Genomic DNA, 25,556 nt, shown 5'->3' with positions numbered 1-25,556 from the left:
CAGCTTCTTAAGGCATGATGTCACCACAAACTGAAAAAAATGGGGCAGTCCATTTGTTGTTACCAAAATATCAAAACCAGGAATGAAAGAAATATGGTCGATCTGAAACAGATTTCGAAAAGCACAGGGTTTGGGGAGAAGAGGGAGTTGTGCAATTAATCATGCAATGAATCCTGCTTAGTGGCCAAATCTCCTGGAACGCTGTTTAGTTCAGTATTAATGGTTCATGTCCTATTGTCTCTCTCACTGTTAGTGATGGCTCTTAAACAGTAACTGTAGTTAAATTCTGGTTCATGTTGCAATTTCCCTGTGCAGCTGCTTTATACTGCTTTATATGTTCAGTTGCTTTATACTGATTCAGAGCATTGATACTTCCCGTTCAGTGTTATCTTCTTCTTCTGGTCAGATTATGTACTATCATTCTTCTTCTTCTTCTTTGGCAATCATTCGTAGCCGAGTAAGATTGTCTTCCATAAACGCAGTTTTAATAATGAGTCCGTAAGTGACTATGGAGGCCAATTCTGGATCTACACGTCCTCCCACAGTGGGAACATCGGTTTCCGGGTGGGAGTTGATCACAGTGTGGATTTGCCAAGCGTGCCTTCCTTTTAGCACATTTCTCCCTTGCGTCCTGTATTTGAGTGTCTTCAAAGCCCATGACACCTTTGGTAAAGGCTGTTCTCCAACTGGAGCGCTCGCAGGCCAGTGTTTCCCAGTTGTCAATGTTTATACTACATTTTTTAAGATTTGCCTTGAGACAGTCGTTAAACCGCTTTTGTTGACCACCAACATTACACTTTCCATTTTTAAGTTCAGAATAGAGTAGTTGCTTTGGAAGACGATCAACAGGCATCCTCACAACATGACTAGTCCAACGAAGTTGATGTTGAAGAATCATTGCTTCAACACTGGTGATCTTTGCTTCTTCCAGTACACTGATATTAGTTCGCCTGTCTTCCCAAGTGATGTGAAATTTTTTTCGGAGACACCGTTGATGGAATCTTTCAAGGAGTTGGAGACGGTGTTTGTAAGTGGTCCATGTTTCACAAGCATATAGTAAGGTTGGTAGTACAATAGCTTTGTAAACAAGCATTTTGGTTTCCCTGAAAATGTCCAGGTCCTCAAACACTCTGCACTTCATTCAGAAGAAAGCCGCACTCACAGAGCTCAAGCGATGCTGGATTTTGGCATCAATGTTGGCCCTTGTGGAAAGATAACTGCCTAGGTAGGAGAAGTGATTGACATTTTCCAATGTTACACCACTGAGTTGGATTTGTGGTGCTGCAGAGGGGTTATTTTGTACTTGTGATATATTGACTGCTGAGATAGCTCAGTGGGTAGAGCATGAGACGCTGGGTTTAAGCCCCACACTGGGAAAAAGATTCTTGCATTGCAGGGGGTTGGACTAAATGACCCTTATGGTTCCTTCAAACTCTACAATTCTATGATTCTATGGTGGGTAGTGGCTCTCTGGGGTTTCAAACAGAAATCTTACCTACTTCCAATTCATCTAGGGGGAATTATGCACACTAAACATGTGCTTGTCACTTATCTATGACCCCCACTTTCAAGTAGCCCCTCTTCATCTATTAATATTTATTTGTACTTGATAGATCTTTACCTCTGGTATATGTGCTTTTTAGCCTTTCTGGTAAAGTGGTACCTCAGGTTAAGTACTTAATTCGTTCTGGAGGTCCATTCTTAACCTGAAACTGTTCTTAACTTGAAGCACCACTTTAGCTAATGGGGCCTCCTGCTGCCACTGCGCCACCGCTGCATGATTTCTGTTCTCATCCTGAAGCAAAGTTCTTAACCCGAGGTAATATTTCTGGGTTAGCAGAGTCTGTAACCTGAAGCGTATGTAACCTGAGGTACCACTGTACTCTGTACAATGCAAATCTCATTTCCACCCTTAAAAAGTAAAGGTAAAGGTCCAGTCGCGGACAACTCTGGGGTTGTGCACTCATCTCTCTCTATAGGCCAAGGGAGCCGACATTTGTCTGCAGGCAGTTTCCGGGTCATGTGGCCAGCATGACTAAGCTGCTTCTGGCGAACCAGAGCAGCGCACGGAAACACTGTTTACCTTCCCACTGGAGCGGTACCTACCGGTATTTATCTACTTGCACTTGATGTGCTTTTGAACTGCTAGGTGGTCAGGAGCTGGGACCTTGTCACAGGGATTCGAACTGCCAACCTTCCAATCGGTAAGCCCTAGGCTCTGTGGTTTAGACCACAGTGCCACCTGCACCCCTTATTTCCACCCTTACAACTGCAGAAATGTGTGACTCTGCTTTCCGCATGAGTCCTCTTGCAGCATATGGAAAGTGCTCCTATGAGCAGCAACGGTTCAAATATTCCCACAGATCACAGAGGCTGTCTATGGTAATTTTTGATAGCCACTGAGGTTAACATTTTAACAGTATACAGAGAAAAGAAGCGGTTGCCAACCTTTTTGGACCAGAGGGCATGTTTCAGATTTTAAGAGAGTTCTGTGGGTGTCAGTCACAAAATTGCTGCCATGGAGGGCTAGATAACAATGTGAGGAAGGGCGTCTTTGGGGGCTTTTGGGATGGGACAATTGTCCCAGGTTTAGCAGACTTCCATCCAGTCTTCAATGATTCTCCACTTTCTGAACACCCCTACCCCCCACTTCGTTCAGAAGGATCACTAGATTTTCAGGGGGAGCAAGCAGGTGCAAGGGTGCAGATGACTAGAAACCTTACATTCATTATCTTAGGATCTAAGCCATTGTTTGGAAGTTGCATCCATTCCAAATTTAGAAACTATTGGGGCTTACTTTTAGATCAAACCTATTTAGGAATATCAAGTCCTTATAAACTTGAACAAGAAACAAATTTTTCCTCCACATTGAATGCTGCAAGGAAAGGCCTATTTAATGTATTTAAAAGAGTTTTCAAACAGTTTATTTGGAATGCATTGTTAATTTTGGATCCAATGTGTGTAAACAAAAATGCCAAAGCAAATCTGCTTTTATATACACATCATGCCTTAATCCTTTGTTTAAATGTCAGTTCTAAAGGCTTTCATAATCCTTCCAACAGTTTCTTTTCACAATTATCAGTATGCCTGTTCTGAAGAGAAGAAGTGGAGCTGAGGAAAACCCTTCCTCAGGCCTCAGATATTTCCCCACCTAGGCCTCCCAGCTGTGGATCTCTCTTACTCTTTTGTGCAGGCAGTCATGTGACATGGGGAAAATAACTGGTTCCAAGTTTTTTATTAAGTAGGTAAATACAGTAGCTAAGTAGCGTTTGATACAGTTAAATGTGTGGAGATTATCTCCAAATTCAATATCCATAAACACTCCCCGCCCAAAAAAGCAACTTTGATCATTGATTACCCAGTCAAATCACTGCATATTCAGGTAATTACATAACCCACTTTTTGAGGCTATCTCTCATCATAATTCAGCAACTGAATCTGATTGACCATACATTTCTAACACTAATTTAGCCTGCTGAACTGGCCTTTTCATAAGATCTGAAAGTGACAGGCACTAGATTTTATTAGTAGCAAATGCTGCGTCATCATCCTCCATTCAAGTCTTGCTGTCAGGAAATGACCATGAGAGGATGAAGTGGATATTACAGTAATGCCTTTTCTTTTGCTGCGGTATTTCCCTCTTAACTTTCCATAGTCAAGAGACAATCAAAAGACCTTCAGAACTAATTGCTGCGTTTGCTGCTAAAATCTGTACCTGGCTCTGGATGACAGGGGGCCTTAGTGATTGTGCGGCTAATTCAAAAGCTGTGGCTCCTTCCTTCAAAAATTGCTTTCACTGTCCATCTCTGCTCATATGTACTTACACATATGATCCTCATTAAGGCCCATTTGTTTTTGTTTTTAAATTCCTCAAAACCTTGTAATTCAACTAGAATGAAAATAAATAAAAAATGGTTTTTTGAAAGATACTCAGCAGGGCCAGCACACTTGTGGACAATGCAACCACTTGTGTGAACTTAAGTCCTATTGATAGCAGTGCACTCAACCACATAGAACAGTATGAAATTTCATCATCATCATCGATGCAGATATGCCCCTCGCCCAGCTTGTCCGGAGTTTTGGGCTGGGAGTTTTGGGCTGGGCTGCCATCAGTATGCTGATGACACCCAACTCTATCTGTTGATGGACGGCCACCCGGACTCTGCCCCAGACACACTGATCAGATGCTTGGAGGCTGTGGCTGGATGGTTACGTGGGAGCCGGCTGAAGTTAAATCCTTCGAAGACAGAGGTCCTCTGGCTGGGACGGGACGACAGGGGGCTGAGGGGGCAACTCCCATCTCTTGCGGGGGTGCAATTAGTGCCAGCACCGTCCGTTAAGAGTTTGGGTGTAATCTTCGATACCTCCCTCTCCATGGAGGCGCAGATTGCAGCTATAACAAAGGCGGCATTCTTTCATCTCCGCCAAGCTAAGCAGTTGGCTCCTTACCTCTCACGCCCTGACCTAGCCACTGTGATCCACGCGACGGTCACCTCCAGACTGGATTATTGTAACTCGCTCTACGTGGGGCTGCCCTTGAGACTGACCCAGAAACTCCAGCGGGTGCAAAATGCTGCAGCGAGACTCCTTACGGGGTCTTCGCTTAGAGATCACATTCATCCGGTGCTATACCAGCTGCACTGGCTCCCGGTGGAGTACAGGATCAGGTTTAAGGTGCTGGTTTTAACCTTCAAAGCCCTATACGGCCTAGGGCCCTCGTACCTACGGGACCGCCTCTCCTGGTATGCCCCACAGAGGAACTTACGATCTTCAAATAAAAACATCTTGAAGGTCCCAAGCCACAGAGAGGTTAGGCTGGCCTCAACTAGAGCCAGGGCTTTTTCGGCTGCGGCTCCAACCTGGTGGAACGCTCTCTCACAAGAGACAAGGGCCCTGCAGGACTTGACATCTTTCCGCAGGGCCTGCAAGACAGAGCTGTTCCACCTGGCCTTTGGTCAGGGCGCAGCCTGACTCCCTCCTCTGGCAATCTTTACAAAACTTTAGTTTATGGTTGCCATCAATTTTGATTTTAATTCATTTTAATCCATTTTTATAATGTTTTATAATGTTGTACTGTTTTAGTGTTGTTAGCCGCCCTGAGCCCGGCTTCGGCTGGGGAGGGCGGGATATAAATAAAATTTATTATTATTATTATTATTATTATTCAGGGGGTGGGGTGACATAGCTGGAATTCCTTGCCTATCCTGGTCTGCTGAAGCCATCCATAAACAAATCTAATTGTTAGTCTTGAGGAAATGCCAGCACTAGGCACTTCAGATATCCAACAATTAAAAACATATGGAGGGATAAAATTAAATTTAAGAAAATGTCACTTTTTTATGCTAACTTAAGATGGTACTGGAGCATTAGACCTCTATGTGATTTTCACCTTTGGTGGCTTTAGCTTCTTTGCTTATATTACAATTATTTAAGCCAGCTGTAGTGACAGAGAAAAATGAACTGTTTCCTACCATCAAATGTGATGTGCTTCACTGGGAACTAATTCTTTTCTAGAAATTTATCTGTAGGTGATGGCTGCATGTAATGTGCTTGTTGGCTGTCCGGGAGTCAGCAATGCTGTTTGGCAGGAATGAGGAAGCTCAGACCCAGGAGCCAGAGGGTCATTACCTGGCCCTCAGGTGTCTCCGCAGGCCCCACCCCCTTCTCCCCAACCCCACCCCTCACTGGCCCTGCTTTGCATCCTCCTTGAGTGCCTTTGCCTGGCTAGAACGTGTCCCTAAAACCTGATAATGCTTCTTGCCTGGATGGAGGGTGGAGAGGGGTGTGCAAGGGTGTGTGGAAACAAGCTGTCCCACTTTTGCTTCCGACCCTGCCTATTGCTGGAATATGGCCCCCCAGAATGGAATGTGGCTCTCAGGAATGGAGATTTGATTCTTAAAACTCATTTTGATTCTTAAGAGAGAGGAGAGCTGAATAGTGTGTTGGAACATGGGAGGGTCAGAGACTGGGGCGAGTGTGAGTAGACTGAATGAGGATAGGCTTGTTTTGGTGGGAAAGGGCTCAGATAGGCAAATGAAAGGAACAAGAGCAGGCATGGAAATTCATTGGGGTTTTGACATTTATTTGACCATATTAGCCCTACTCAGGCATTCAATCCCTACCCTATGTAATTAGAATCACACAAGGAAGAGCAGAGGAGTGCTTGCTAGCACCACTGCCCTCTCCATCATGTCTCCATTCTGAAGGAATGGGTTTCTGTGTAGTCATTTTGAAACTGAACCCAAAACCCCCCTTTTCTTCTTTCTCCAAGGGAGCATTTCTAAAATGCATTAACTTGAGCTGTTGAGCAAATGCATAACCAGAACACAGCTGTATAAACAAAGCTCTCTCCTTTATCAGTCACGGCAATGGATGACCTTGGCTGTTCCAGTGGAGTAGGGATGACATGTCTGGGTCTTATCTTACCACACTCTGACGCACAGACCTAGTCTGGGAACAGCGCCAGAGTGTGTTCTTGGAGTTGGTGACGTCTTGCTCCAAGATAGGAGCAAGGAATACCCTTTTATGGTCAGAAGTACAGGAAGGAAAACCCTTTTATGGTTAAGAGTACTGGAGCAGGAACATCTGTGATGTCAACCTGCGTGTACAAGCTGACGTGCCTGGATTCCTGGGGAAGGGGGGAAGAGGGTGCCTGGAGGATATATATACTGCATGAAAGCTCTCATTTCTTTGGACTTGCTGTGGACTGACCACACAAGTGCCTTTCTGCTGCTTGCTCCGGAGAGCAGAAATAAAGAACTCTTTCTCTGAACCAACCCTCGGTGTCATTTGACTTCCTTCCTCCCGTCGGGAGCAATGCAGAGCCCACCAATTGGTAAAGTCTAATAAGGCTACAAGTCCATGACCCACCACCTTCCTCACATTGGAGGGGAACCTTCTGCAGCAGGAAGCCTGCCCTGCCTGTGGTAGCTCCTTGCTCAACTTGGAACTATAAGAACAGCAAGCCCCACTCTGCCGATCTTAGGCCTCCAATGTAGGGCAGAGAGGCGCACAGGTGGAACTGAACACCCAAAGATGTCTTATGTACTTCATGGTTTTAAGAGAGTTAGGAGCAAGCATATAACTCTGGGTAATATTTTTAAGAAGTTTGTCAGCCACCCGGAGCCTGTGGGCGCAGAATGTGGCAGGAGTTTAAACTGAAAAGTCAAATAGAAATGTACATGCCTAATAGAAATGTACATGCTTGGGCGGCCAGTAGTTTTCAGGCACTCATTATTTTGCATATGCCGGCAGGCTGCAATCCCGTACTCGCTTATCTGGGAGTAAGCCTAATTAAAATCAATGGGACTTACTTGTGAGTAGACATGTATAGAGTTGCACGGCTGAGCAGAAATGGGAAGGAGAGGGAATCTGGCATTGATTTTTTGTCGCACTGAGCTGAAGGAATGACTATTGATTCCTTTTGAAGAGGAAATGCGTCACAAAACTTGCTGTGTGATCAGTATGTATACCTCAAAACCGCCTGGAACGATTCTGTACTGAAGAAAGGTATCATTCCTTGACTGCTGAATCTGTGGAGAAATTAAGCAATCATAAACATCGCTGCAAAGTTCTGTGAGTTATTTACATCTGTTTTCCATTCATCATTCAAACAATGCCACTTTGATTTCCACCTCCACGCCCCCCTGCCAGCAACATATGTACAGCTTCCATAGCTGAAATCAATTAGCTGATCAGTGCTCAAAGTATATGGTCACCAAAAGAAAACTGCATAGAAAACAGTTTAGGCGCTGCAAATGAAATCCACATAATGGCATGTCAGTGGGGTAGCCAGTTCCCAAGACATGTTTGTGTGCATAGCTCGGCTGTCTCCACTGCCAAGGTTGCCATGGTGACTGCTCAGCCAGCTGCAGGTCGAGCATGGTGAGTGGATGCTTCCTCTCTCAGTCTTGGAGCGACAGGAAATAAGGAGGATCCCCTTCCTCTCTCCAGCTCCCTTAGCCTAGGATTTGTTTACACTCAATTGCCAGGTGCAGGCATATAGCCAAAACCACCCACTGTTTTTGCCCCTGAACTAGAAGGGAATGGTGGAGTTGTGGTTGCTTGTCTCTGCCTTCACCTGTCTACATGTCTACATGTCTGGAGAGCACGAAGACAACCATCTTTCTCTCAGTATCCTCCATTATGACTGTCAGGAGCAGATGGGACTGGGAGCAGAAGAAGATGCCTCACAGCTTGGTGTTGTCTACACACCAACTGGTTCTTGAGGGTTTCAGGCAGGATGCTTCTCCAGCCATACCTGGATATCCATGGGGCTGAACCTGGCACCTTCTGCATGCAAAGCAAGATGCTTTACCATGGAACGACAGCCCTTCCCCTGTTCACAGTCAAATGGTGAACCACCAAAAACATTTCCTTGGGCAACGGTGTTTTCTCAGGCTCTGGCTACACCCAGCCACTGGCCATTGGGTCCTCCTAGACAGGAAGGACTATAAAAGGTTTCCTGTTTGGTCTGGGAGTGCACTTTGCCAGAGAAGCGATGATTTTCTTGATTATGGTGCATTCCTTGACTTTGGCTCCTATTTTCATTTAACTCTCTGGTGTAACTCTAGGCTCTGTGCTCTACAGCTGCTCCCTATAGCTCAGCCCTAACAATAGCAGTACCTAGGTGCAAAGCATAGGTGCAAAAACAAATACATGAAGGTTTGCTTTCAGAGAAGAGCTCAGGGTCCCTCTGGTCCACAGTTTTTCATATGCGTGGTCCCCCTCACCCATCCACATAATAAGCACATGTGCAATAGCAACGCATCATGTTGGTGGGAGGGAATGCGTGTCAAGAAGTAGAATGAAAGAGCAACATAATCCTTATGGTATAGTAATGTCTCAACAAATGTCATCCTGGATTATAGCGAAGCAAAGGGAGGGGAAGTGCCACAAACCAGTATTTGTCACATTGGGCCATAAAGAAAGTATGGTGCTACTTGACTGTTATCTGGGGCAAAAGATCAGATTCTATGACTGCATGGATCCTCTTTTCAAGAGCAGCAGCAACAACATTAGGCGGCACTCTCTCCCCTCCATTCAGAGGGTGTCTCTTAACAGCTTGGCTGGAATGTAAAGCTTGTGGGAAGTGTTATCTTACTGGCCTCCTGTCTGCCAGTGACTGTGAAGCCGTCTCATTATGCTGGGAGAAGCCAACTGTCATTCCCCACAGAAGATTAATGTATACTTGGGGGGAATACAAATAGCACAGGAGACCCACGAGGGAAAGAAACTATTTTATGCATCGTTATGCTGTGAGGGGGGGGGGTGTGATTATAAATACCTGCCATCCACCCTGCACAATTCCTGCAGCTGGAAAATCAATTGACCTGATCCTCCTCTGTGTTTTATAGTTGTGTTAATCAGGGAATTACGCTACTACTCAGGTTTGATGAAGTACCCAATAAGAAAAAAGGAAGGGGGGGCTGCAAATGCATACAAATGACCTATTCCACTTCGCTAAGCAAGCAACAGGGGAGGGAGCAAAGCTCAGCAGTAAACCACCTGCTTTGCATGATGCAGAAAGTCTCAGGTTTAGTCTTTGGCATCCAACATTGAAAGAATCAGGCAGCTGATCATGGGAAGCATCTCTCTCTCTGCCTGAGACCCTGCAGAGTACAGGATTAGATGGGCAAGTCGTGTGACCTGGTGCAAGGCAGCAAACTGCGTTCTTAATAGCCTGCCCCAGCACAGCTAAAATTAAGATGCACAATGTTAAGGTCAGAGAGCACAGATGCAGCATAGCCTTGAGCCCCGATCCTTCTGTGTTTTGAATAAGGAGAAGAAGCAGACTTTTTAAGAACCCAAGAAGGCCCTTTTTGGATCAGGCCAATGGCCAAACTAATCTAGCCTCCAGTTCTCACAGTGATCAAGCAGTATATAAATATATATTTTTAAATCATGAGTTAAAAAACAAAAACAAACCTGATATAATACTCCGTTCTCATCGCAGCAGATTCCTAAAATATCAGGCACAACTATGAACCATATACACACATACCAGTATTGAGGCCAGTTTATTAGATGTTAATCCTCTCCCGCTGTTCCAATATCAAACAGCTGTTTATGTGTTAAGCAAAAAGATAAATATAGATCACAGAGAAGCAGATTCCTGATTATAAATGTTGGGGTTAAAAAAGATAAAAGAAGAACCACAAGGATCTTTATCTGCCTTGCCTACACATTGCTAAACTCTCTCCAGTTCTCTTAAGCAGTGATAAGTCCAACGCTATGGAGTTTAGTTTATTTTGATAGGAGAGCACTGGAGGGTGATGGCTGTCTTGCAATATCTGCTTACCGTATTTTTCGCTCTATAAGACGCACCAGACCACAAGACGCACCTAGTTTTTGGAGGAGGAAAACAAGGAAAAATATATTATGAATCTCAGAAGCCAGAACAGCAAGAGGGATCACTGCGCAGCGAAAGCAGCAATCCCTCTTGCTGTTCTGTCTTCTAGGATAGCTGCGCAGCCTGCATTCGCTCCATAAGATGCACACACATTTCCCCTTACTTTTTAGGAGGGAAAAAGTGAGTCTTATAGAGCAAAAAATACGGTATATATTTACAAATATGCAAGCAGAGTATAGTGGAAGCCAAAATACTCCTATGGCAAGGTAGTGCAACCACTGTTCCTGCGTCAAATTCCCAAATATTAATCTGCAGCCCTCTCTCACCCCAGGCTACTTCCAGTCCAGCTAAAATCTATCTCTGCCAAATGCAGTGCCAGGCAGAAAATTGTTATTCTACTCTTTCCACTGTCGGAAGGGAGCAGAGAAAGATTTCTAGCTATCAAGACACTTCATTGTTCTCTTTCTCTCTCCATTTATATCATTACTTTCTCTAAGACGTTTCTATCTTGCCTTTCCAGAGAGCCTCAAAGTGTCTTGAACGGCACAATTAAAACCAAAAACCAAAAAAAAAACTATCAGTAAAAATATATTAAGGCAGCCACAAGAGAAAATATCACCAAATAAGAAGGTCCCTACACTCACACATTCCCATCCTACGATACAATATGCAATGGTGGGTGGTAACCAGAGGTGATGGTGTGAGAACATTAATGGCCATTTTCAGATGATCCAGCCACTTTTCTGTGCATTGAAATGTGCATAAGGTTTGTGTGAGGGGGTAGTGACTGCCACCCCCACCCCCGGATTTGCACTCAATTTCTGCACATATTAAAAAGGAGTCAGAATGTCTGAAGACCACATCGTCCGTTAGTCCGGAAAAACCTGCTCCCTGCCTTATAGGCTTTTCCCCACCTGGCCTGGAAGGGTGGGGCCCTGACAAACTCCCACTACAAAAGCTACAAAACCTTTTACTGATCTTTGTTTACCAATAAGTAGAATCATATGGATATCTATCTGTTCCAGGATATCCAGCAATGATTTTTGTAGCCTACCGGCAGTGAAGCATTACATTTCCTGTAATGGCAGGAAGACTAATATTTTCTGGGAAAAGGAAAAGTTGGAGAGAATGACTGCATAAGGTTCTGTACATTCATCTGTTTTTGTCTATGAAACCAATACAATGTTTTGTTTTGGTTTTTTTAAAAAGGGGGGGGGCTGGCCTACCACCCATGAAAATGATTAAGTAGATCCTTAGCTAGCAAACTTATGTGAACATTTTTGTGCCTGGCAAAGAGGGAGACTGCCCAGAGAGAAAGTGCCCTTTTAACCACCCATAAGAAAATTTCATGAGCTATTTTACACAGCTTGCTCAATCTCTTCATTTACTGCTAATGATAATAGCTCTCTGTTGCATTAAACATTTGGGAATAGTAATGAAATGAAAAGTTTGGCTTCCTTGCTTCAACTTACTGACTCTGTAAAATTTGATTTATGGGTTGTGGTAGCTTACTGCGTATATTTCTAAAAGCTCGCTTTAAAAATATATGCGCTTTGTCTGTTGCTTGTGGAAGAAGGAGAGGGGGAAAGAAAGGATGTCATATGTTGTGTGTGTATGTATGTGTCTGTGGGGAAAAGCCTACATGTGCAGGCTTACCACACACTTTGGAACGCCTTAGAGTCAGGGTCTACAACATGTGGAAAGGATATGCGGATAGAAGTCTACTCATGTAGTCTTTGCTCTGCAAACATCAATGCCTAATGCACATCCAATGCTTTTTCTACAAGTACCAGGGAGCTAAGTTTATTGACCATTATCCAGTCCATCACTGCATTTAGGCACTAGCCCAGGGCTTGCACAGTCTCTCCTGACTCAGATGCAGTGTTGTTGTTGTTGTGTTTTTTTGGGGGGGGGGATGCAGGGGTATGCATACCCCTAAACATTTTGTGAATTAACGGGAGAAGAAACTAAAAATAATAATAATAAAAAAATCTTCTGTAGCATGGTGAATCATCAGTTCTATTGAATAGCACGGTGAATTGTAAGTTCCGTTGCTACCCCCAATGGCGGTCTCATTTCCTGTCAGGGTGTTTCCTGAGTCTCAGACGGAAGCGAGCATTTAATGTGTGAAGTAGGAGTTGGAATCTAGAGCAGTGATTGGTCAGTTTCACTGTTACCACCTCCAATGGCAGCTTCCTTTCCTTTCCCAGTGATTTTCTTGAGTCAAAATGAGAGTACCCCTAAACATTTTTTTTAGGGAAAAAAAGCACTGCTCGGATGTAGTAGAGAAATAAGAGTTGGTCATAAGGATCACTTCCCAACGGATTCATAACTGCATTGGGGACAAAATACTGCACTGTGGCACCCGTGGTTGGCACTGATAGGAGTTGGAGTCAAAACATCTGGAGGGCATTACAATGGCGAACCTTGACTTAGAAGAATATAACCCATAATAGGACTAAGCACTTAGATAGGGCTTTTCAAATATTCAGAGCATAAATATTTCACTACTCCTTTCAATGCAGCTCGGTACTATTATCACCACATTGAAGTTAGGGGCGGGGGAAAGGTTGAGAAATAAGTGGCTTGCCTCACACAATTCAGCAGAAATTGGAGCTGCTTACAACATGGATCCTCCGTTTTCAGCTCTACACTGAAGAACTCCATAGGGAAGTAGTTTGTGGTCATAGAATCATAGAAGTGTAGAGTTGGAAGTGACCCTGAGGGTCATCTAGTCCAACCCCCAGCAATGCAGGAATCTCAACTAATGCATCCACGGCAGATGGCCACTCAACCTCTGTTTGAAAACCTCCCAGGAAGGAGAATCCACCACCTCCCAAAGGAAGTCCATTCCATGGCCGAACAGCTCGTACCTTCAGAAAGCTCTTCCTGATGTTTAGCCAGAATCTCCATTATTGTAACTTGAATTCATTGGCTTGGGTGGGTCGTACCCTCTGGAACAAGCTTGCTCCATCTTGCATGTGACAGCCCATTAAATATTTGAAGATGGTGGGCAGTATCCACAAGTCACACCCCATGAGAATCAGCCTCTGTAAGGTCTGGTTTTCAAACAGCCATCATACTGCTTCATGGAAGCAGACTGCTTCCATACAGCAGTTTATTGTAGACTTGGGGCTGCAGGTTTTTCACAGCATCCACACTACGCCATCAAAATGTCACCCCATATTTCCATAGTTGTCAACTTTCCCCTTTTTTAAAGGGAAATTCCCTTATTCCGAGTAGGAAAGGGAAAAGGGAAAAGTTGACAGCTATGCATATTTCTCCCCTCATCAATTTAATCTGAATTTAATTTTTCCATTGCTTTGTTTCTTTATCAGATTTTCTGTGCCAGTGGTAAATGGGGAAATCATATCTGGCGCCATTTTGATGATTTGTGAGCAGCATTACGTCCACAATAAAGTGCCACGTGGAAACAACTTCAGACAAAATATTTCTGGCTAAAACCGAAGGCAGGAAACTTAGCTTTGCCCTGTCCACAGACCAATCCCACCCCTCCTCCTTCCTACAAAGTAGTTCCTGTAGGTTTTGGGCTTTCCTTGTCTGGAAACAACCAACACCACTGAATTGCTTTTACTTCGTGCTCCCACTAACCAAATAGAAAAGGGAAATGTATTTGTTTTAAATTCCTCACAGTTTGAGAGTACACCACTGAAAAGCAGTCATACAGATACGCTTATGATAAGAAATGACTAAATATGATTCATAAATTTGTACACATGGGATAAACTTGTATCTGTAAATATAGACTACAGATACAAGTTTATCCCATAAACTGGAGCTATCGATTGGAGATGCCATTGAAATTTTGTTGGCAAAACCAATCTCTGGCCAATCTTTTCTCTCTTATATATTCATTAGCAAAGGCTGCTAACATTCTATCAGCATGAGGTCTAGAATCACTGAATCTTCATTGTGGCCTAGCACACATCTCGGTTATGCCCTCTGATCATATGATAGTGGATAACAACCCAAAAGCTAAATAAGTTGATCCGTGCTGTCCAATAACAAAGAAACCTGCTAACTCTTAGCTTTGGTTTTCGCAAAGTTCCTAATCCAGTATTTTCTCATTATTAGGGCTTGATTTAAGAACAGTTGAGCTGGACTATATTAGATTGACATCTGATCAATTAAGATTTTCCCAAATATTTGGATTATCTCAAATTGTTCACCTAGAGAGAGTTAAGAGTTTTTGGAAACCAGGCTTTCTGGGCAATGTAACAATGCCAGGTTAAACCTGCTTAGACACCTGTTTCCCATGTTACTTTGGAGCTTGTAATCTACTATTTGCAGCTACCACATCATTCATTGACCTCAGTAATATATTTTTTAAAATGCTCTCAGTGCAGCTGCTATTTGTAGTTTACAGGAAATATGAGATGATATTATTATTATTATTATTATTATTATTATTATTATTATTATTATTAAAAGATGGCCTATGTTTGGGGCTGAGGGAAGTAGGAATTTACTTCCATCAAAGAAAAATGTCAGACTAATGCATACTGAGTTGTAGCTGGTTTTAAATCGATATCACTATGTCTCAGATCAATGGCTTAGCAAGCAAATTATTTTTTCAGAGCTATCGACTTTCTAGGAGGGCAATGCTATGTGCACTTAGATCATATAAGCTTCTGCCTTGGCTATGATAATAATCAAGACAGATTTGTAGGTCACCTTGAAAGTGAGACAAAATGTTTCATCAAAAACAGATGCAGAATATTAAAGATAGATGGGGCAGAGAGTTAGTTATTTGTTGTTTAAGGTGTTCTGCTTTATTATTTTATTTTTACATCACTATTACTATTATTATTACTATTAAAGTTACCTTGCTTTTTTTGCACAGGCGGGGCAGAGGAGTCTTAAATAAATAAGCATGCCTTTTTTCCTGAGGGCACTATATTGACTGTCTAGTTTAAAAGGCTTTTTCCACTCAGTCATTTTTCATACTCTGCAAAACACATCTTCCCTGTTGTGAACCTTAATTCACAGCTGTCCCCACATCACTCATGACCTGTGGAAAGGCACTCCTTGCACTGGTAGAAAGCTTTACCCATAATTCTGATCCTATTTCCAAATAGGATTGGAGCTTTCATGTGTATACTGACTATGTAACTCATCACAAAAATATTGCTACACTAAAATACAGAATATCTGATCTCCTTCCACCCCCCACCCCCAGCACCACAAACACCCTTGCTCAAGGGGCAGCAATCACTTGTACACCAGGCTAGACAGACAGACAGACAGACAGACAGACAGACAGACAGACAGACAGACAGATGATAGAGATAGATGATAGATAGATAGATAGATAGATAGATAGATAGATAGATAGATAGATAGATAGATAGATGATAGATAGATAGATAGATCATAGAATCATAGAGTTGGAAGAGACCACAAGGGCCATCGAGTCCAACCCCCTGCCAAGCAGGAAACACCATCAGAGCACTCCTGACATATGGTTGTCAAGCCTCTGCTTAAAGACCTCCAAAGAAGGAGACTCCACCACACTCCTTGGCAGCAAATTCCACTGTCGAACAGCTCTTACTGTCAGGAAGTTCTTCCTAATGTTTAAGTGGAATCTTTTTTCTTGTAGTTTGGAACCATTGCTCCGTGTCCGCTTCTCTGGAGCAGCAGAAAACAACCTTTCTCCCTCCTCTATGTGACATCCTTTTATATATTTGAACATGGCTATCATATCACCCCTTAACCTCCTCTTCTCCAGGCTAAACATGCCCAGCTCCCTTAGCCGTTCTTCATAAGGCATCGTTTCCAGGCCTTTGACCATTTTGGTTGCCCTCCTCTGGACACGTTCCAATTTGTCAGTGTCCTTCTTGAACTGTGGTGCCCAGAACTGGACACAGTACTCCAGGTGAGGTCTGACCAGAGCAGAATACAGTGGCACTATTACTTCCCTTGATCTAGATGCAATACTCCTATTGATGCAGCCCAGAATTGCATTGGCTTTTTTAGCTGCCGTGTCACACTGTTGGCTCATGTCAAGTTTGTGGTCAACCAAGACTCCTAGATCCTTTTCACATGTACTGCTCTCAAGCCAGGTGTCACCCATCTTGTATTTGTGCCTCTCATTTTTTTTGCCCAAGTGCAATACTTTACATTTCTCCCTATTAAAATTCATCTTGTTTGTTTTGGCCCAGTTCTCTAATCTGTCAAGGTCATTTTGAAGTGTGATCCTGTCCTCTGGGGTGTTAGCCACCCCTCCCAGTTTGGTGTCATCTGCAAATTTGATCAGGATGCCCTTGAGTCCATCATCCAAGTCGTTGATAAAGATGTTGAATAAGACCGGGCCCAAGACAGAACCCTGTGGCACCCCACTAGTCACTCTTCTCCAGGATGAAGAGGAACCATTGATGAGCACCCTTTGGGTTCGGTCAGTCAGCCAGTTACAAATCCACTGAGTGGTAGCATAGTCAAGACCGCATTTTACCAGCTTCTTTACAAGAATATCATGGGGCACCTTGTCAAATGCCTTGCTGAAATCAAGGTAGGCTACATCCACTGCATTCCCTTCATCTACCAGGCTTGTAATTCTGTCAAAAAACGAGATCAGGTTAGTCTGACATGACTTATTTTTCAGAAATCCATGCTGACTATTGGTGATCAAAGCATTCCTTTCTAGGTGCTCACAGATTGTTTGCTTAATTATCTGCTCCAGAATCTTCCCTGGTATTGATGTCAGACTGACTGGGCGGTAATCATTTGGGTCCTCTCTTTTCCCCTTTTTGAAAATAGGGACAACATTTGCCCTCCTCCAGTCTGCCGGGACTTCGCCTGTTCTCCAGGAATTCTCAAAGATGACTGCCAGTGGTTCTGAGATCACATCTGCCAGTTCTTTTAATACTCTTGGATGCAGTTCATCTGGCCCTGGAGACTTGAATACATCTAAACTAGCCAAGTATTCTTGTACTATCTCCTTAGTTATTCTGGGCTGTGTTTCCTCTGCTGAATCATTTGCTCCAAATTCTTCAGGTCGGGCATTGTTTTCTTTATCGGAGAAGACTGAGGCAAAGAAGGCATTGAGGAGTTCAGCCCTTTCTGTGTCCCCTGTTTGCATTACACCATCTTCTCCTCTGAGTGACCCCACTGTTTCTTTGTTCTTCCTTTTGCTACGAACATACCCATAAAAGCCTTTTTTGTTGCTTTTAACCTCTCTAGCAAGCCTGAGTTCATTCTGTGCTTTAGCTTTTCTGACTTTGTGTCTACACGTGCTGGCTATTTGTTTGAAATTCCTCTTTGGTGGTTTCCCCCCTTTTCCATTTTTTGTACACATCCTTTTTTAATCTTAACTCAGTTAAAAGTTCTTTAGATAGCCACCCTGGCTTCTTTAGGCACCTTCCATGTTTCCGTCTCATTGGTATTGCCTGAAGTTGTGCTTTTACTATCTCCCTCTTAACAAACTCCCAGCCATCATGAACTCCCTTTCCTTTTAATATTACTGTCCATGGGATCTCACCCAGCACTTCCCTAAGTTTTATAAAGTCGGCTTTCCTAAAGTCAAGAAATTGAGTCCTAGTATACTTGGCTGCTCCTTTCCGCTGTATAGTAAACTTCAGAAGAGCATGATCACTCGCGCCTAATGATCCTTCCACTTCTACCCCACTAACCAGGTCATCAACATTGGTTAGGACCAGATCTAAAATGGCTGTTCCTCTTGTTGCTTCTCCCACTTTCTGGACAATGAAGTTGTCTGCAAGGCCAGTGAGGAATCTGTTTGACCTTATGCTCTTGGCTGAGTTTGACATCCAGCAAATATCCGGGTAATTGAAGTCCCCCATTACTACTATCTCCCTTCCTTTTGCATGCTTGGCCATCTGTTCCAGGAAGGCATCATCTATGTCCTCCGTTTGGCTTGGGGATCTATAGATGAATGATGACAGAGTGGTGCCTCGCAAGACGAAAAGAATCCTTTCTGCGAGTCTCTTCGTCTAGCGGTTTTTTCGTCTTGGGAAGCAAGCCCATTGACGGCTTAGCGGATTAGCGCTATTAGCGGCTTTTAGCGGCTTTTAGCGGCTTTTAGCGGCTTTTAGCGGCTTATCAGCTTAGTGGATAAACGGCTTAGCGGCTTAGAAAAAGGGGGGAAAGGGGGGGAAACCCACAGGAACTTGCAAGACATTTTCGTCTTGCGAAGCAAGCCCATAGGAAATTCGTTTTGCGAAGCACCTCCAAAACAGAAAACTCTTTCGTCTAGCGAGTTTTCCGTCTTGCGAGGCATTCGTCTTGCGGGGCACCACTGTAGGTAGGTAGGTAGGTAGGTAGGTAGATAGATAGATAGATAGATAGATAGATAGATAGATAGATAGGGTTACACTTCCTCTGAAGGAAAAGTTTCGTAGCTTGAGGGTACTCCTAGATCCTTTGCTGTCGCTCGAGGCTCAGATGGCCTCAGTGGCCCAGGAGTGCCTTCCATCAGCTTCAGCTGGTGGTCCAGCTATGCCCCTGTCTGGACAAGAATAGCCTAACTACTGTTGACTATGCTCTGGTAACCTTAAGGTTGGATTACTGCAATGCATTATACGTAGGCTGACTCTGAAGACGGTTCAGAAAATTCAGCTAGTGCAGCTAGTGGGCCTTTCAGTGATTTAATCTTGGGGGGCGGTGTGTGCTGTTTTTGTTGAATCTATTTATTTTCGATGTTATGTTTTTCTGTGTTATTTAATATCTGCATTCTTCTCTTATTGGAGAACTACATGTTATGGGACAGCATGCAAATGCCACAAATAAATAAACAAATTCTTGAAAGCCATTTCATTTCTGAGATTAGTCTACAGCATATCATGTTTATCTGAAAATGTAAAGACCAGTGTGACATGGGACAAAGCAATCCGATCTCACTTGCTGCAAACTCCAGCAGAAAACCCAGCACAGTCCCTTTGGTATGTTTTTAAGCCACAGAGACAGATAGAGAGCTGTGGTGACATGGGCCGTGAAACAAAACTGCCTAACTTTTTCCTATGCTAAAGAGATGTTAAAAATAAATGAGTATCCATTTACTCTGATTTTCCACACATGCAATTGATAACATCTCCCAAAACATGCAATTAGCCAATCTGTGAGTCATTCTTTCTAATTTAGCATTCATATTGGAAGGAGGGCAGTGTAAGTGCTTATCAGCATGATTTAAACTACCCTGTTACCATATTGATGGCTACTAGCCATCATGGCTATGCTGTGCCTTCACAGTTAGAGGCATTAATGCTTCTGAATACCAGTTGCAGGAAACCACAGGGAGGTAGTTTGCTCCTGTGTTCGAATCCTGCTTGCAGGTCTCCTTTAGGCTGGACTAGATGGACAATTGCCTTGATCTAGCAGGCTCTTCTTATAGAGGCTCAGTGGTAGTTTGGATCCATAGACAGGGCTTGGAAGATGTGCAATTGTATTAGGATTCCTTTATGTGCTACATTTTGTGGATCCAGATCTGCAGCAGCATATAAATGTAAGAATGGATCTACCGTATTTTTCGCTCTATAAGACGCACATTTCCCCTCCAAAAATTAAGGGGAAACGTGTGTGCGTCTTATGGAGCAAATGCAGGCTCCTTGGCTTCAGCGAAGTGCAGTGGGAGCGTTCCCACTGCGCTCCAGAGGCTTTGGGTTGCCTTCACTGAAGCCTGGAGAGTGAGAGGGGTCAGTGCGCACTGACCCCTCTTGCTCCCCAGGCTTCCAAGGTAGCCGCCGGAAGCCTCCAGAGTGCAGCGGCAACTCCCGCTATGCTCCGGAGGCTTTGGGTTGCCTTCACTGAAGGCGAAGGCAATGTGGGAGAGGGAGAGCTGCACAGCGCCCCTTCAACGAAGTGGGAGGAGAAATGGAAGGGGCTCCATTTCTCCTGCCGCTTCGCTGAAGGGGTGCTGCACAGAGAGGGGGAGAATTTTTTTTCTTGTTCTCTCCCTCTAAAACAAGGTGTGTCCTATGGTCGGGTGCGTCCTATAGGACGAAAAATACGGTACTTTCTCAATATTCCTTCAACTTCACGAGACTGATAATCCACCTATAAACTGGATGCACATTTAATTTATGTTATCTTTTGTTTATGCTTTTGTGCTTTTACTTTTAAATTTGTATTCTTGTTATTGATTTAAAATGTGCTTGTGGTGTTATTAATGTTAAGTGTAGGCTGCTTCGAGATACTTGTGCTAAAGAGTGGCATGGCAATTTCCCAAAATGAATAAATACATACATTTTCTTTCTTTGCCCTATCTTCATATTCCTCTCTTTCCCCTGTTTTTCTCTCCAAACGATGTGTTTGGTATTGTCATTCAACTCATGGAACACCTTAGGTAAGATCATTTCTGTTGGTAGAAGAACATATTCTATTTAAAAGGTGGTTTAAAACGAACAGGCATGGGCTGCATTGAGCAAGCTAACATTTATTTAGCTGCCATATTTTCTTTATTGCACATCATGGACATGATCACATTTCTCTTCAACTTATTAGACATTGATTTCTGCCAGGGACAAAAAGAGTATTTTATTTATATACCTTGATTTATAGCTGTTCTATTATGAACGCTTGAAGAAGTAATAATAACTACAGAAACAGAACTGGGGGAAAGCTCAATTGAACAGAATAAAATGCAATAAAACTGAAACCAAACAGTAAATCAAACAGATTAAAGCACAGTAACATGGTAGTTAAAGAAATCACCCCTTCTTCCAACTAACCCCTAAATGCCTGTAGACTAGAGTCAATTGGCACATAAACTGCTAATTGAAGTTCCAACAATCTTTTGCTAGACTATGCATTTTGAAGTAGGAAATATATTTCCAATGTAGTATTCCTTTATGGGTTGTTGTTTTTAATTAAAAAAAAACAAGTTGATGAATACAAAAAGCGGCTGGAAATAAACACAAGAGGTTTGTTTATGTTTGAAATTGTGCCTGTCAATCAGTGTTGATATATAATGAATAAAATTTTACCCAGAATGCTTGCATTTGGCATCTTACAGATACAGTCCTGCAGAATAAATTACAGCACCGGCCTGGTTTTTAATGTAGGGTAGCCAGCTCCAGATACTTAGAATAAGTTGAACTGTATAGCTGCAATGACAAGAGAAATACAGGAAATACATCTAGGAGCTGTTCTGCATGTCCCTTGATAACACAACATTACCCCACATCCGTTTTATGCACTGAAGCCTCTGTGGAACCATGCCACTTACATAACAAGACCACGTGTCCTGCTAATTCGTTTATCATGGCCCTCTCATCTTCAACCAATAAACTTGGTGTCATTTCCTTCTATCATTGTTTCCAGAAAAAATAAGGGAGGCACATCCACTCTGCTTCCTTCTCTCTCCCCCCCCCCCCCAAATATTCTCAGGGCATCATTTCAGAGCTGCAATGGCCCAGTCAGCATCTTCCGGCCTGCCAGCCCTTGCATTACCTCACGGCCTTTTCCTCCCTGCTAACACCAGAGACATATTCTCCTACTCTCATAAATCACATGTGGAACAAATAAGTGAAGAGGAGTTGCTAGCAAAAACTATGGAGGGCAGAGGCAGGGGCAGGGGTGGGGAGCAGCTCAAGTGAATCATTGACTCAGACTTACTCTCACACATAAGCAGTGCACAGTTATTGCAGCCAAGCCAAGCGCCAACTTTCACACATTCTCAGCTGCTTTAGTCCTATCAGCGAAGAGTAGGGAAGAGGGCAAGCTCATCGCTAAATAACCAACTGGCTGGCACAGATCTGGGAATGAAGGTGCCCATCTCAGCAGGCCTCTGGCCTCCAGGACATATCTTTCCAATTACTGCAAGCAGAGCTATTATTTTTCTATATCCATACATGTTTCCTCTGAAACAGTTTCTACACTGCTTTAAAAAAAAACAAAAAACTTTTTGAAAGGTTGTTTATAAAACTTGAATGGAAAGATTAAGACTTCTGAAAAAGGTCCAGTGGGAATAAGCCGTCTCATCTTGAATGACAGGAGGATTGTTTTGTTTAATTTGGGTTACTCAATATAGCCAGATGAGATGCATCATTGCAACAGCCACAGCAACAACAAGCAGCTAGGGATTCAAAGTAGGGGGAAGAAATGGGGCTAAAGCTGTTTATCTTTGAAATTGCAACAACCAAATGTCAATGTTTGATCCCGACTTAGGGTAAATTCTCAGAGGCTGAAACAGAAAGCGGAGGGGGAAGCAATTGCTTCCCTCAGCCATGGCTAACCTTCCAGTACTGTGCTGGTAATAAAACTGTGTGAGAACGACATGCTTCTATTTACATATTTTGCCTGGCACACATTTGTGTATTGGGTGGCATTCAGACAAAAATGTGTCGTTTTCTAATTTAGAACTCAAATTTCAACCTTTTCGTCTGTTACTGGCTGGAAATGATCATTCCCGTTGTAGGACAACCATCAAAAGGCAACCAAGTGAATGAAAAATGCCACTAGTTTTAGGATACTGTTTCTAGAAAGCTGCTCTGACAAGCCCAAGATACATACCAGAATCGAGAGACTGCACTGGGCAACAACAGCAGCTGTGCTCTTTCCATCACTGCCCTTTGGAAATGGCCGGAGCAGCCATAAGAGCTGTGGCCTAGGTGGCATAAAACCAGAATTCAGGCCAGGTGTCAGCCTCCAGTGATATGGGGCACAATGTTTGTGCCCACCAGTGGGAGCTGACACCTCTCCCCCACCCCCCACCCCCGCTACCTTATTTATCCTGGCACTCAGCAGAAAAGCACTGGGTGCAGAGAAGCACCATACTCCATAACAGAGGTAAGTAGAAGGTAGATCACAACGCAGGGATAGATCTCTGGGTGAATTGCAGTACACCAGAAAGGTGTGAAACAAGCAGTGATTTTATGAGCAGCAGGCCTTGTCCGCTGGGTTGTGGTATATACACAGCCGGCCCAGCCATGAGACCAAGTGAGGCAGCTGCGTTGGGCAGCAGAAGCCCAAGAGGTGGTGCTCCCCTGGATATAGGTCCCCAGTGTATTAAGTTGGTTTCACAAAGAGCAGTTACAAGGCCTACTATTCTCTCCTTGCCTCTCTGTCCAACTCCCTCTGTCTCTACTTCCTGTTCCTCCTTCAGGCGCGTCTCTCTGCTATTGCTGGTTGTAATTCTGAACTCCATACATTCTGTTGCAACCAGCCACTCCAAGACTGAGGTATTGTCAGCCAGGAGCTGTTGAAACTGTCTCCAGGGCCAGGAGCTTGGCAGAACATACACTCAGCCATTTGGAATACACAATACCTTGGAGGAGCTAAATATGCCATCGGTTTCCCAGGGGTCTCTTGGCTATGTTGATGTTTGCAGGAGGACACCAGTAGACCCATCCGTGGACTAAGCAGCAACAGCAACACAATTCTTGGGATGTTGGATGGAATGTTAATTTAAAAAATCACACTTGATGGTGTTAAAAATTTAGGAAGGGCATAACATAGATACACAATTTCATATATGAGTTTGTGTGTGATGGGAAACCTTCTCCACATAAAAAGAGGACAACCAAACTTTCTTGAAGCCTTTTCCTTCTATATCAGCTCTGAGTCTGCTGATTTGTATTCTCTCTGTGGAAGCAAGGTTCATTAGCATTCCTGCAAGGATCACCCACTAACCCATTTGGCTGCATTCCTAAACACACTTGCCTATAAGCAAGAGGATCTGAAACAAGTGAGACATACAGATAAGTAACCACATTGAGGATGGAAGGCCTTCTAAGTCGAGTGAAATAAACTATTGAAATAGGGTGCTTTTGAAAAGGAGGGGGTACCTGGGGTACCCTTCCCCCTTGCACCAATGACCTTGTCGCTGATTTACAAAGCCCTGCAGAGTAATACCCATCAGAAATTTTGATGCGTCGGAGGGAAATGACACAGTGACGGCAATGCACTTTCTCCTCTCGCCCCCCGTGATCGAATTATGGAGGAGGAAAGAGAATACAAAGTGAGCTGTAAACAGTGGGAACAAAAGCTTCTCTGTGCTGTCTGCTGACCTACTCAGACTCGCAGCTTTATCAATAAATTGCATTATCTATGCTCGAGTTAGTCCCACCACAAAGGATATCTCTCAAGGTTATCAAGACCGTGCTTAACTGTAAAGATTTCTGAAGATTAAGGCTGTCAAGTGCCCCTTAGTTTAAAGGGCTCATCTCCCCCACCTCACCACTGCCCGTAGCACCACCATTTCCAAGCATCTTCTTTCTAAAAACTGCCTTAAGATTTTATACGAAAGACCTGATCCAGCATTCAGTTTGGATACAAGGGCTTCAATGAGGACACAGAGCAGGCTGATAGGGGTGTGCATTGGCATTGTGTGTGCATCAAATGGCAGGGGAATCAGGGTGATTTAGGGAGCCGCCTTCTGAAGTGTGATATCTACAACAAAACCTCACCCCCATTGGATTTGGTGCCCCACAAAGCCCTGTGTCACTCTATTGCTCTATTTCAATGTTTTTCTGTATCAATACAGCTCTCCATTTCCTATATATCTCTATGTTGCTCTTTGCAGGAAACTTGGGATTCATATGCCTGTGCAACATGCACAACAAATACTGGATATAACAAGCATTTGGAGGTGACTCATACACTGGTCTTACATTTTCCTCAAGGGGTTGACTCATATGCCTGAAGAACACTAGTTTCCATATGTTATCTACAGTACTGCTATATTAAAGTTATCAGTGGAGGGACTCCTGGCCGTGAGGTGGGTAGGGAAGGGTGAACCTGTCCATTTTCCAACTCTAGGATTCTATGATTCTATGATTCTATGATTTTGTTTTATCATTTTCCCAATCTTAAGTTCAGTGCTCCAGCTTTCTACATGAGTTTGCAAAAATAGAAAATTAAGTCGCCATGGATAGCTCAGTTGGTTATCAACATGGTGCTGATAACACCAAGGTCATAGGTTCAATCCCCATATGGGAAATCTGCATATTCCTGCATGGCAGGGGGTTGGACTAGATGATCCTCAGGATACCTTCCAACTCTACAATTCTATGATTCTATGAAAATTCCTCAACATCTCTGTTTGAATTCTGCTAATATTTGTATGCAATTTTGAACAAGATATACATTTTTGCAAAGGAATTTCCCCAAATATAATACTTTTTGCATATTATTTTCACTAATACAGTCGTATCTTGGTTGACGAACGCCTTGTGAGTCAAATGTTTTGGCTCCCAAATGCCACAAACCCAGGTGTGTTCTGGTTTGCGAA

The sequence above is a fragment of the Podarcis erhardii genome (genome assembly GCF_964252035.2).
Source record: "Podarcis erhardii genome assembly, chromosome: 4".
NCBI classification, from domain to species: domain Eukaryota; kingdom Metazoa; phylum Chordata; class Lepidosauria; order Squamata; family Lacertidae; genus Podarcis; species Podarcis erhardii.
This window is presented reverse-complemented; position numbering follows the sequence as displayed.